Here is a 14,799-nt window from a genome sequence, read left to right on the forward strand (position 1 = left end):
ATCTTTAACCTTTATAATTCATGTAGAGTATCTAGCTGGCTGACAAGAAGAGATAAAGTGTTCTGAGAAGTGGGAATGTACCTAGAGTTGGAAGTGTTAGCAACCATGACATAATAGCATAGGGTTCTTAGAAAGAGTGGGAGTATTCAGAGAAATTGTAGATTATAGTAATTTATTGAAGAGTCTGTTAGAAAGTCATATTCTCTTTAATTGCTCTAGTTCTAGTTAAGAATCTAAAGGAAAGTTTGCCCTCTTTTGGCCCCATCTTGTCACTATTTTGCAACTTTATAGATGAGAATTACAAATCTTTATTGGCTAAATGCCAGAATAATTTAAAGTACCATAACCATAGGGTCTTGAGCTCTCAAAGGAGTTAATGATCACAGCCAGAGGATGAATCAAGTTTGTAGAAATATAGGTATGGGCCTGTTTCTTTTCTTTACAGGAATACAATTTATTTTTCTTCCTTCACTCTTTTCCCCTTAGATTCTTTTAAATCTCAAATGCTGACACTGAGACAAGCCTGAGGGTAGTACTTGGTTCCCTAGCCTGGGAATCTTGCTTTCAGTGAATGGAGCTTTACAAGTTATTAATCGTAGAAGCCCAAGGTAAACATGTTCTTCTCACTGCATAAACTTTTTTGGGGGTTTATGATCCCAGCCCAGTGTGCCTAAGGAAGAAATCTCAGGTCAGCTCTATTCTGAGCACTGGGATTAGCTCTCCTTTTCAGCTTAATCTTCTCATTCATAAATTAGCTCAGGATTGGCAATAAGAACTGGATTTAGGTTTTTGGGCAAAGGAGGCTTGCTTTGCATCTAGGTTCTCAGGCCTATGTTGTTTCAGGAGAAAGATTTAAATTCCTTCTCTTTAGTTTACTGGCATTTTATATTAGAGAATGGGATTTTACCTAATAATAAGGTACTAATTTGCCCTGATTTATTCCTTGGGGATAGTGAAGGGAGAACTCATTAGTCAAGGACAGAATTTGGAAATTCCTATGTTACTCTACCCAGGGGGCAGATGTGGGGGAAATCTTTCTCCCAGCCCAGGGCAAATTACCTTTGAAACAAAAATAGTAAAAGGGAAAAATAAACTGAGAGAAACCCATTTATCGCCCACTAGTAGTTATCCACTGCTGCTCGCCCAAGTCTCTTACCACCTGGCTGCATAAAAGGGACCCCACCAAACTTCTCCAGTTCAGTTATACCCTCGCCTCCCCGACCCTTTAATTCACCTATTGATATGGAGATGCACAAGGTCAGGTGAGAGATTCTGGAAATACACAATTTTACCCACAGTTACAATATCCTTGAATACATGAATTTCATCCCTTCCCGTTGGTACCAACTTCAAAAATGGTATTTTATAAAGATACCAGCTGGAGGCTGGTAATTAACTTTTGTTAATTACAATGCCTTATCATAAGGCTCTGACTATGAGCTCCTTCAAAGTTTGTTCTACCTGAAGAGAGCCTCTATATCCAATATTATGCCCTTGCAGGGGAGAAAAGATAATTCCCTTCTACCCTTCAAAGTTCTTGGCTAAGACCCCCCTTATAATAAAGACAGATTAAAAGGAGAAAGTCAAACAGAAGTTTAATAACATGTATACCTCCTGTATACAAGGGAGAGATGTAGGAAAACAAGTAACTCCCCCAAATGACCCAAGCCACCACCTTAAATACCATCTTCAGCTACAGACAAAAGGTGTTGGGGTGAGGGAAGTTGGTCATGGAAGGTTATCAGGCAGAGCACAGCAAAGAAGAGTCATGTTGTTATGCAGATTTAAGTCTCAGCCTTCTCCCTTCCTTGATAAGCATTTCTAGAGATTTGGTTTTCCTTCACTTACTGGTACAGAGAGGGAGACACCCTAACAAATTGAGGTTTCCATTAGAAACATAAATGTCTCTTACACACAGGTAACTCCTACTGGGTTTTCAGAGTTTTTCCTATTCCTGCAGTTCCTGAAAAATAACCTGCTCAAAATAATCCTTATACTGAAGGAGCATGTTTTTGGATGTTGTATTCTGTTCCCCTTCACCTTCTTTGGTGAAGTCACTTCTTCACAATCAGTCACTGAGCAAGGTGTGGGTAGGGAGGCCCAGGCATTTTCACTGGCGGGGGTCACCCCACCTGGCAGTACTTCCTCTGGAGCTCCCCTCCCCTCCATGATCGCCAAGGTTTTGTCAGTTCTGCATCACACTTCATCTTTTTCCTCTGCCCAATCCTGTGCCCTCTCCCTTCTTTTTAAACGTTTTTATTTCTATTGAGCACATTGAACACCATACTCTGTTGTCAGCCTCCATTTTGAAGAACCCAACCCATGACCTAAATATGTAAATAGATAATAAATAAATATAGTGTATGTATATGAATGTGTGTGCGTGCACACATATGTGTGTGTGGCTTTTACTTGAAAGCAAAAGAAGCTGACTTCTTGCCCTCAATCTTTTTGGTGGGAGTCCTAGTTTGGGAGTTGGACATAGAAAATAAACTCAGTCAAGCTTGTCTGTTTTCTCAAGCTTTTTGATTCCTTTCTCTGCATCATTCCAAGAGAATTTTTGCCACTTAAAATTGTCATCATATGCTGATATTGGATCTATGTTTGCATTGTCACCCCAACCAACAATCAGAGCAGCAAGGGCTTCAGAAAATCAGACCCAATCTCTATTCAATATAGATTTAGCTTTTGTTGAGGTTATTCCTATTATGAGTAAGTTTAATGACCTGAAGTCACTTGGGGAGGGGAATAATAGTTAAAGGGGATAATCTTGGTCATCTAGTTGGTAAGATTAGGGCCAGAAATATAAGCAGGGTCAGTGTCTGCTTATGAAAATATCCATTATACTGGGTCTTGTTAAAGAGTTGATAAAAAAAAAAAAGAAAATGAGCTGCTGACAATAGCTCTTTATAGCTATTCTTGAATGTAACACAGCAAGAAGGAAGGGCCTATGGGAGAAACAGAGAGGCAATGAGAGAGAGATGTATAAATGTTAGTTGAGGCTTTGAGGGTTGATTATATGTCTGCAAGGGTCAGCAAGATGTTAAATTATAAATTGCTATTACCTACAAATTCCTGTAACAGCTGTGTCAGTGTTAGTTTATGAGCATTTATAAGCAGCTGTAGAATACGTACTTATATTTCATCTAACCTGACCATATCACTACCACAAAAAAAATAAATTAAAAAAAACTGGTCCAGATCTTGGTTTTAATACTCACTATTTCTCCCTTTGATATAGTCTGCTCTCTCTTCACTGTGATGTCTCAACACACCCACAGAGTTAGGTTTGTTATGTAACCCTATTGCTCTAACCAAAACTAACCAAGTCAATACCAATCCACTCCTCTCTGATTAGCTGGATTTAGAGGTTCTTATAATGACGAGTTAAATATGTACAGTAAACAGCATACTCCATACGAGACCCTCAATAATTGGTAGCTATTGGTATTATATTGCTGGTACAATTTTCCTCTTTTTACTCACTTCTTAACTTTCTGATTGTTTCTATTCTGCCACATTCTTAAATTCTATCTTCTGAAACCCCACAATTCAGTATATGGGATTCCCAATGTTATATCCTTTTCCTGATTTTTCCCTCTCCTACCCTTCTTCCCTTACTTTCATCTTTCCTCTTTATGTCCCTTCTCAACTCTCTCTATTTCATGATTTCAACCACTTTCCACAAGTAACCATTTCTGAAGTTTGCCTCTAAGGTGTCCTGCTGTTCTGGAGTCCCACTGCCATTAAGTATCTTTAAAAGCTGAATTTTGAAATTGGTTTTATGATGGTTAATTAAATAGAATATGAAAGTGACAAAGGCTGAGGTACTGATCAGTTCTGTTGTCTCTCCCCTTTTTATTTAAAAATAAAAATTTCACTTGGCAGTGAAGAGGGGGAAGGCAAAGGAAGAACTGTAGTTCTCCTTGAAGGCAGGTTAGTAGATAAAGCATTGCCCTCTAATATTATAGTAACTAACACTGAAATAATAATTTACAATAGAGTTTTCATATGCTTTATGGCTTCACTTACCCCATGTGAATGATGAGGAAACTGGTATCAGAGAAGGCTGAGTTCCTTGTGCAAGATGTTTACTTTACTCACTGAATAAAGAAGGGACCTAGGTCTGCAGATGGGGCATAATCTGATGTTCATTCCGTTTGACATCAAGACAGACTGTGTGAAGACAGAAAACATGACATTAGTTGAAGCTGCCAGTCCACTGTTTCTGCCAGCTCTAAATCAGAGTCTGGAGGTTGAGCCTGATGTAAAAGGCAATCAGAGAAAAGTGAAATGGGTTTGGATAAAATGCTCTGCTTTTCCACAATGGATTGTGCAGGTCCAGTTCAGCACTTCCATGTGCACGAGGTCTTGATCATGGTGTCTCCTTTGGAGTAAAGAGAGCAGCAGACTTCTGCAACTTGTCAGTGGGCATCTCCAAGAGGACTTATTCATACCATTTTATGTGGGGCAGATAAATTAAATCTGGCTCTGTCCCACCTAAACCCAGATTCTAGGTCACTTTAGGAGAGAGCCAGTCAATTCTTTAATGTCACAAGCTTTGGCTTCAATCAAACTGGTCTATATTTTTGGTTCTGGGGTACACTAGCAGTGATACACTGGATGCTTTACTTGATCTCTCTCAACCTCAAATTCCTCCCATGTAAAATGGGAATAAAACTAAGTTCTTTTGAGAATTAATTGAGATATTACATATATAAACACTTAATTCAGTGCCTAAAACACAGTGTTATAGTGGTTACTATCTTCCTCAGCATCAGGTTATTACTAAGCTGTAGTGAAAAAAGACACATATTGGTGGGTTAAAATGATAGGGTTTCAAATCCTTCTCCCACCAATTACCATTGAGACTGGGCAGATTACTTATCTTTCTCTGAGTTGCATATTCCCTGTGGGTTGGGTATATAACTTCTCCATGGATTTGAAGTAAATATTTAAAAAGTCATATATGTCAAGTTCATGGAATATACAATGCCTGAAAGATAACCAGAGATGAACAAAAATCTTTTCTTGTTGCTTGCTTGAATACCCAATAATGTGACGTTCTGAGCAAAATATATTTTTGTTCAAGCTGCCCATCAGCCATTTAAGGGCAAAAAATAGTGTTTCAGTCTGTGATCTACTAATACTTTACCTTGCTTAACATTTTTGTAAGCACTTTGTTGATGTAAACACATATATTCCCATCCATACTCTATTTTTTAATATTTATCTTTTAAATAAAATTTTAAACACACAAATTATAGAAAAATAAAACATACTCATGTTCCTGTTGGAAAAAGAAAAAATTTACTTCTACCCTTCTAGGTTCTTTGGCTGATCTAATAATAAAATTAACATGAGACAGATTGACAGGAGAAAAACATTATTTAGTTTTGCACTTACAGGGTACCCATAAGAAGGTGAGACCCAAAGACAAGCCAGGCAGTTTGAGGCTTTTATATCATCCTGAGCTTAGGAATGGAATAGGAGCCTGGGACCTTAAAGGGGAAGAGAATGATTCACAGAACAGTAAGCGTAGATGTTATTATCAGGTGTTTGTTCTGCCATACAGATAGTCCATTTAGATAAAAATTTTATGTCTTATAGTAGCTCTCTTTCTGGGCCAGGCCCCTTACCTAGATTCTTTTAGGTAGTTGACAGGAGAGGTAAATGTTTTTTCTTGAGTCAGCTGAGTCTTGATTGCTTTCAGCTCCAAATAGTCTACATGCCAAAGTGAAACATTTGGGGGAGACTTGTTCTGAACCCCTTCCCCCATGACACAAAGATTAAAGACATATCAACATTTTCATATTTTTTCAAATATCTATTTTTCTTTTTATAAAATAAGATATTAAAGATGCAGCTAAATTGTTATTCCTCATCTCCTTGTACCTCTTAGAGATAACTACAAGTAAGTGTGCTAACTACATTCCTGTCTATACTTGCAACATATATCTGTATTTATAAAATACACTACTATTTGGTATCATCCTTGAAGGTTTAATAGAACTCATCTGAAAAGCAATTCTAACTTCATGGTGAAATTTTTAATTACCAATTTTTCTTCTTTAACGTTTGAAAGTTTATTTTACTTATAATTTAAAAAATATGTTTTAAGAAGCATTTTATCATAAATGCTTGTTAAACTTGTTACTATAATGGGCATATAGATTTTTATATGACTTTTTCCACTCTAGCTGTAGTTACATTCTTCCTTTCAACCCATTGTTACTTATCTATATTTCCTTCCTTTCTTAGCTAGAATTATAGGCTATTTTATTGCTTCTTAAATTTATAGATTATGGTCTTGACAGTTCTGTTTTTGGTTTTTTTATTTTCTGTTTTATAGGTTCTGGTTCTTTTTTATTTTTTTTTTACATCAGCCATTCTATTTATTTGGAATTTTTTTTTGTTTTGTGTTTTTCTGATTGTTGTGAGCCAAATATGTAATTCAAACTTTATATATTTTTTATATTCTAAGATGTAAATGGGGTATGATAGTATAGCTTTACTCAAAGTCAAATTTTGTCTGGTCCTCTCGATATTGATATATAACACACTTTCTTTCAATTCTGTTACTTATTTTACTTCAATACAATTTCCATTACAAATTAATGGAATATGTTTTCATATTTGCAAATGAAAAAAGTTTGACTATAACCTTTTTGTTGTTGCATTGGGATCACAGAATGTCATCTCTATTGATTCATTGGCATTTTTTTAGTCCTTCATAGCTTAGTAGACTTGTAACTTTTGTAAACGTTCTGCATGTGCTTTAAGAAAATGTACATCTTCTAAGTATTGAATGCAATGCTCTACTGTGTCCATTAGAGGAAGATTTCAGTTTACATTTTTCTTTAGTATGCTTGAACTATCACTGAAAGAAATACAAAAAACAGTTTCAGTGAGGATGGTTTGTCTATTTCTTATTGTAATTTGTCAAATTTTGCTTTAAATATTTTGAGAGCATACAGTTCATGGCATATTACTTGATAAATGATAGAACATTGATGTACTTTTTTCTTTTATTGTTTTCTAACTACTTATTTTTATCTTCAAATTTACTTTTGCTTTAAATTGTTTTGTGTTATTAATATAAACAACTATGTTATTTTTCTTTACATTAGTTTTTAACATTATATTTCTCTTTTCATCTCTTTACTTCCTACTTTCTGCTTCATTTTCCTGTAGGTTTATTTCTTTTAAAATGTACATGCTGTGTTATTTTAGACCTTTGTCTTTTGAGTAGTGAGTTAAATTTATCTGAGTTATAATTTGTGACTGTGTGTTTCTGTGTGATTACTGATGTATTTAAATTTTCTTATGCAGTCTTACTTGGTATGATTTTTTAATTATTCATTTATTTATTTCTATATATTATTATTTATTTTTATTTATTCTCTTCATTTTTTTATTTTTAAATTCAGTTTTCCATGACTGGGTTTTTTCCTTCCCTGTGTTGTGTTTTCTACTTATCTTTTCTTACTTCTACAGATGTGAAAATATTACACTTTATGTATATTCTATTATGGGTTACTCTGAAATACTTATTACACCTAAAATTAAAAACATAATATAATACCAAGATAATCAATATATCACTTCCTTTCTTTACTACAACAAAAAACATTTAGGAAATTTTAAGTCTTAACTTTTTCTCATGTCCAACAGTATAACTTTTTTCCTGTCTTTTATTTATATATTATATTTTCCACCTGCAAATTTATTGTTATTTGATATTTACAATCAATACCTATTTAGATTTTGTTTTATTTTTTAATAAATTTGTTTATGCTTTCTGGCTTTAAAAATATATATACTGTCTAGCTTTACCACCCACTTATTCATGTGGGTATTTCTCATTTAACTAGGAAGGATATCATTTTGTAGTTCTTTCAGTCAAAATTTGAGTTGAAGTTTTCAATATTTAACTAAAAAATTTACTTTAACTCTCCAGTGATAGTTTAACTGCTTACAGAATCTTATATTGACAAATTATCTACCCTGTGAATTTGATTTTACTATGATCTCACATTTCACATTTATCTTTTGTTGTTTTTATTAATTTTTTTTAATTGAAATGCAGTTGACATACTTATGCAGTCTTAAATGGTGTGATTTTTAAATTAATTATTCATTTATTTACTTTTATATATTATTTATTTTTATCTATTCTCTTCATTTTTTTATTTTTAAATTCATCATTCAGTTTTTCATGACTGGGTTTTTTCCTTCCCTGTGTTGTATTTTCTACTTATCTTTTCTTATGTATAATATAATACAATATTATATTAGTTTGAGTTGTACAATATAGTGATTTAGTATATCTATGTACATTACAAAATGACCACTATGATAAGTCTAATTGCCATCTGTCAGCATACAAAGTTGTTAGAATATTATTGACTATATTCCCTATGCTGTACATTACATCTTTGTGACTTAGCTGTTTAATAACTGGAAGATTGAACCTCATAATACCTTTCACCTCTTCTGTGATTCCTATGATACTCTTCTCCTCTGATAACCAATATATTTAATGTTCTATGTATCTATGAGTCTATTTCCATTTTGTTTTGTTTTCCTTTTTAGATTGAACAGATAAGTAAAATCATATGGTATTTGTCTTCAGACTCAGTTATTTCACTTAGCATAATACTCTCTAGGTCCATCTATGTAAATGTCAAGAATATACAGTGGGTAAAAGATTGTCTCTTCAATAAATGGTGTTGGGAAATTTTGATAGCTGTATGCAAAAGAATAAAACCAGACCACTTTCTCACATCATACACAAAAATGAACTTAAAATGAATTAAATAACTAAGTGTAATGCCTGAAAACAAACATAGGCATTAAATCTTTAGACATCAATCTTAACAATTTGTTTTCTGGATGTCTCCCCAAGCAAGGGAACCAAAAGCACAAATAGACAAATGGAGCTATAGCAAACTAAAAAGCTACTGCACAGCAAAGGAAACTGTCATCAAAACAAAAAGTTGAATGGGAGAATATATTGACAAATAATAGATCAAATTAGGGGTTAATATCCAAAATATATAAAGAACTCACACAACTCAACACCAAAAACAAATAATCTGTTTGAGCTCATTTTTAGTGAACTTTTCTGTTTATTAGGTATGGTGCCCAGGTAGATATGGAAAGTTTACTCAATTTTATTCTACTAGCTTTACAGGGATGTCTGAAGTTCATAAATAAATGTATTACTTTCTTGGCTTAGTGTTTCTTAAGCCAATGGGGAAACTAAATTTAAAGTTCAAACCTATAAGAAGTGTAGTTCAAGGGTTTCATTTCCTAGGGGGATTCCATTTTCTGTAGCTAGAGCTTCCTTTCTGTCTTCCTCAGCCTACGGGAGAATACTTGTAATCACGTTTACACTAAGACACTGACCTTGGAATCCTGGCTTTTTACAGACCTACAAGTTGGTCTTGCGCTTTCAGGTAGGCATGAAAACCCAAGATCTTCAGCTGTTGTGGACAGTGACTACCAGAACATGTACTCAGTTGTGTAAATGCTAATCATTCTGGTGTTTAGTGTCTTTTTTGTTTATGGAAAGTGGAGATTAATTTTCTTATTGTTGGTGAGCTCAGCAACAATATTTTATGGCTTTTTTATCATTACATTTTATGTAGTACTTCTGGGTGCTTGAAACAAAGAACTTTTTCATATTCTGTTCACCATCTTGTCTATAATTGGAATTCACATCTGATTGAGCTTTTTTGTAATAAAGCTAAAAATATGGATGTTTGAAGCTACCTCTACTCCAATATGCTAGGAATTTTTTATTTTATTTTGGTATCATTAATAATACTTACATGAGCAACACTGTTCTTACTAGATTCCCCCCATTATCAACTCCTCACCACATACCCCCTTACAGTCACTGTTCATCAGCATACTAAGATGCTATAGAATCACTGCTTGTCTTCTCTGTGTTACACTGCCTTCCATGTGCCCCACCCCTACATTACGGGTGGTAATGGTAATGACCCTTAATCCCCTTATCCCTCCCTTCCCACCCATCCTCCAGAGTCCCTTTCCCTTTGGTAACTGTTAGTCCATTCTTGGGTTCTGTGAATCTGCCTTCTGCTTTGTTCCTTCAGTTTTTGCTTTGTTTTTATACTCCACAGATGAGAGATATTATTTGGTACTTGTCTTTCTCTGCCTGGCTTATTTCACTGAGTGTAAAAACCTCTAGCTTCATCCATGTTGTTACAAATGATAGAATTTGTTTTCTTCTTATGGCTGAATAATATTCCATGGTGTATATGTACCACTTCTTCTTTATCCATTCATCTACTGATGGACACTTGAGTTTCTTCCATTTCTTGGCTATTGTAAATAGTGCTGTGATAAACATTGGGGCGCGTATGTCTTTTTCAAACTGGGTTCCTGCATTGTTAGGATAAATTCCTAGAAGTGGAATTCCTGGGTCAAATGATATTTCTATTTTGAGCATTTTGAGGAACCTCCATACTGCTTTCCACAATGGTTGAACTAATTTACATTCCCACCAGCAGTGTAGGAGGACTTCCCTTTCTCCACATCCTCACAGACATTTGTTGTTGTTTGTCTTTTGGATGGTAGCCATCCTTACTGGTGTGAGGTGATATCTCATTGTGGTTTTAATTTGCATTTCTCTTATGATTAGTGATGTGGAAAATCTTTTCATGTGCCTGTTGGCCATCTGAATTTCTTCTTTGGAGAAGTATTTATTAAGATCCTCTGCCCATTTTTTAATTGGATTATTTGCTTTTTGTTTGTAGAGGTGCATGAGCTCTTTGTATAATTTGGATGTCAACTCCTTATCGGATAAGTCATTTATGAATATATTCTTCCATACTGTAGGATGCCTTTTTGTTCTGCTCATGGTGTCCTTTGCTGTACAGAAGAGTTTTAGTTTGATATAGTCCTATTTGTTCATTTTTGCTTTTGTTTCCCTTGTCCATTAAGATATGTTCATGAAGTTGTTCATGTTTATATTCAAGAGAGTTTTGCCTATGTTTTCTTCTAAGAGTTTTATGGTTTCATGATTTATTTACATTCAGGTCTTTGATACATTTCTAGTTTACTTTTGTGTATGGAGATAGACAGTAATACAGTTTCATTCTCTTACATGTAGCTGTCCAGTTTTGCCAACACCAGCTGTTGAAGAGGCTGTAATTTTCCCTTTGTATATCCATGGTTCCTTCATCATATATTAATTGACCATATATGCTTGGATTAATATCTGTACTCTCCATTGTGTTCCACTGGTCTATGGATCTGTTCTTATACCAACACCAAATTGTCTTCATTACTGTAACTTTGTAGTAGAGCTTGAAGTTGGGAAGCAAGATCCCTCTGCTTTATTCTTCCTTCTCAATATTGCTGTGGCTATTGGGGGTCTTTTGTGGTTCCCTATGAATTTTACAACTATTTGTTCCAGTTCATTGAATAATGCTGTCAGTATTTTGATAGGGGTTGCATTGAATCTTTAGATTGTTTTAGGCAGGATGACCATTTTGCAATATTAATTATTCCTACCCAAGAGCATGGGATGAGTTTCCATTTATTAGTGCCCTCTTTAATTTCTCTTAGGAGTGTCTTGTAGTTTTTAGGGCATCGGTCTTTCATTTCCTTGATTATGTTTATTCCTAGGTATTTTATTCTTTTTGATGCAATTGTGAATGGAATTGTTTTCCTGATTAATCTTTCTGCTAGTTCTTCATTACTGTATAGGAATGCAACAGACTTCCTTGTATTAATTTTGTATCCTACAACTTTGCTGAATTCAAATATTAGTTCTAGTAGTTTTGGAGTGAATTCTTTAGGGTTTTTTATGTACAACATCATGTCATCTGCAAACAGTGACAGTTTGACTTCTTCCTTTCCAATCTGGATGCCTTTTATTTATTTGTGTTGTCTGATTGCCATGGCTAGTACCTCCAGTACTATGTTGAATAAAAGTAAGGAGAGTGGGCATCCTTGTCTTGTTCCTGATCTTAGAGGAAAAGCTTTCAGTTTCTTGCTGTTAAGCATAATGTTGGCTGTCGCTTTGTCATATATGGCCTTTATTATGTTGAGGTACTTGCTGTCGATAGCCACTTTGTTGAGAGTTTTTATCATGAATGTATGTTGAATTTTGTCATATAATTTTTCCACATATATGGACATGATCATGTGACTTTTGTCCTTCTTTTTTGTTGATGTGGTGGATGATGTTGATGGACCTTCAAATGTTGTACTGTCCTTGTATCTCTGGGATGAATCCCACTCGATCATGGTCTATGATCCTCTTGATGTGTTTTTTAATTCAATTTGCTAATATTTGGTTAAGTGTTTTTGCATCTATGTTCATCAAGGATATCAGTCTGTAGTTTTTGTGTGTGTGTGGTTTCTTTGCCTGGTTTTGGTATTAGAGTGATGCTGGCTTCATAGAATGAGTTTGGAAGTATTTTCCTTCCTTATCTATTTTTTGGAAAACTTTAAGGAGAATGGGTATTATTTCTTCTCTAAATATCTGATAAAATTCAGCAGTGAATCCATCTAGTCTGGGAATTTTGTTCTTGGGTAGTCTTTTTATTACTGATTCAACTTCTTTGCTGGTAATTGGTCTGTTTAGATTTTCTGTTTCTGCCTGGGTCAGTCTTGGAAGGTTGTATTTTTCTAGAAAGTTGTCCATTTCTTCTAGGTTATCCAATTTGTTAGCATATAGATTTTCATAGTATTCTCTAATAATTCTTTGTATTTCTATGGTGTCCACCATAATTTTTTCTTTCTTATTTCTGATTCTGTTTATGTGTGTAGATTCTCTTCTTTTCTTAGTAAGTGTGACTAGGGTTTACCTATTTTATTTATTTTCTCAAAGATCTGACTCTTGGTATCATTAATTTTTTCTATTGTTTTATTCTTCTCAATTTTATTTATTTATCCTCTGATCTTTATTATGTCCCTCTTTCTGCTGACCTTGGGTCTCATTTGTTCTTTTTCTAGATTCAATAATTGTGAATTTAGACTATTCATTTGGGATTGTTCTTCCTTCTTTAAATAGGCCTGGATTGTATATACTTTCCACTTACAATGGCCTTTGCTGCGTCCCACAGATTTTTGTGGTGTTTAATTACTGTTGTCATTTGTCTCCATATATTGCATGATCTCTGTTTTAATTTGATCATTGATCAATTGATTATTTAGGAGCCCGTTGTTGAGCCTCAATGTGTTTGTAAGCCTTTTTGTTTTCTTTGTCAATATGTTTCTAGTTTTATACCTTTGTGATCTGAGAAGTTGGATGGTACAATTTCAATCTTTTTGAATTTACTGAGGCTCTTTTTGTGGCCTAGTATGTGGTCTATTCTTGAAAATGTTCAATGTACACTTGAGAAGAATGTGTATCCTGCTGCTTTTGGGTGGAGAGTTCTATAGATGTCTGTTAGGTCCATCTGTTCTAGTGTGTTGTTCAGTGCCTCTGTGTCCTTACTTATTTTCTGTCTGGTTGATCTGCCCTTTGGAGTGAGTGGTGTGTTGAAGTTTCCTAAAATTAATGCATTGCATTCTATTTCCCTTTTAATTCAGTTAGTATTTGTTTCACATATGTAGGTGCTCCTGTGTTGGGTGCATAGATATTTAGAATAGATATATCCTCTCGGTGGATTGACCCCTTTATCATTATGTAATGTCCTTCTTTGTCTCTTGTTACTTTATTTGTTTTGAAGTGTATTTTTTTCTGATACAAGTACTGCAACACCTGCTTTTTTCTTCCTATTAGTTGCATGAAATATCTTTTTCTATCCCTTCACTTTTAGTCTGTGTATGTCTCTGGGTTTGAAGTGAGTCTCTTGTAGGCAGCATATAGATGGGTCTTGCTTTTTAATTCATTCTATTACTCTGCATCTTTTGATTGGTACATTCAGTCCATTTATATTAAGGGCGATTATCGATAGATATATACTTATTGTCATTGCAGGCTTTGGATTTGTGGTTACCAAAGGTCAAGAGCAGCTTCTTTACTATCTAGCTGCCTAACGTCACTCACTTATTACACTATTATGAATAGTCTTATGATTCTTTATTTCTCTCCCTTCTTTTTCTTCCTCCTTTACACTTCATATGTTAGCTGTTTTATTCTGTACTCTTTGTGTTTCCCTTGACTGATTTTGTGGATAGCTGATTTTATTTTGCCTTTAATTTGTATTTGGTTGGTCTACTTTCTTTGCTGTGGTTTTATTTTATCTGATAACAGCTATTTTGGCCTTAGGAGTACTTCCACCTAGAGCAGTCCCTATAAATACATTGTAGAGATGGTTTGTGGGAGGTAAATTCCCTCAACTTTTACTTATCTGGGAATTGTTTTATCCCTCCTTCAAATTTAAGTGATAATCTTGCTGTATACAGTATTCCTGGTTCAAGGCCCTTCTGTTTCATTGCACTAAATATATCATGCCTTTCCCTTCTACCCAGTAAGGTTTCTGCTAAGTCTGATCATATTCTGATATATTTTCCTTTGTAGGTGATCTTTCTACTTTCTCTGACTGCTTTTAATACTCTGTCCTTGTCTTTGATCTTTACCATTTCAATTATTATATATCTTGGTGTTGTCCTCCTTGGGTCCCTTGTGTTGGGAGATCTGTGGGCTTCTATTGTCTGAGAGACTATTTTCTTCCCAAGATTGAGGAAATTTTCAGCAATTATTTCTTCAAAGACACATTCTATCTATTTTTCTCTCTTCTTTTTCTGGTACCCATATAATACAAATATTGTTCAGTTTGGATTGGTCACATGGTTCTCTTAATATTCTTT

Source organism: Manis javanica, chromosome 3, assembly GCF_040802235.1.
Source record: "Manis javanica isolate MJ-LG chromosome 3, MJ_LKY, whole genome shotgun sequence".
Taxonomy (NCBI): Eukaryota; Metazoa; Chordata; class Mammalia; order Pholidota; family Manidae; genus Manis; species Manis javanica.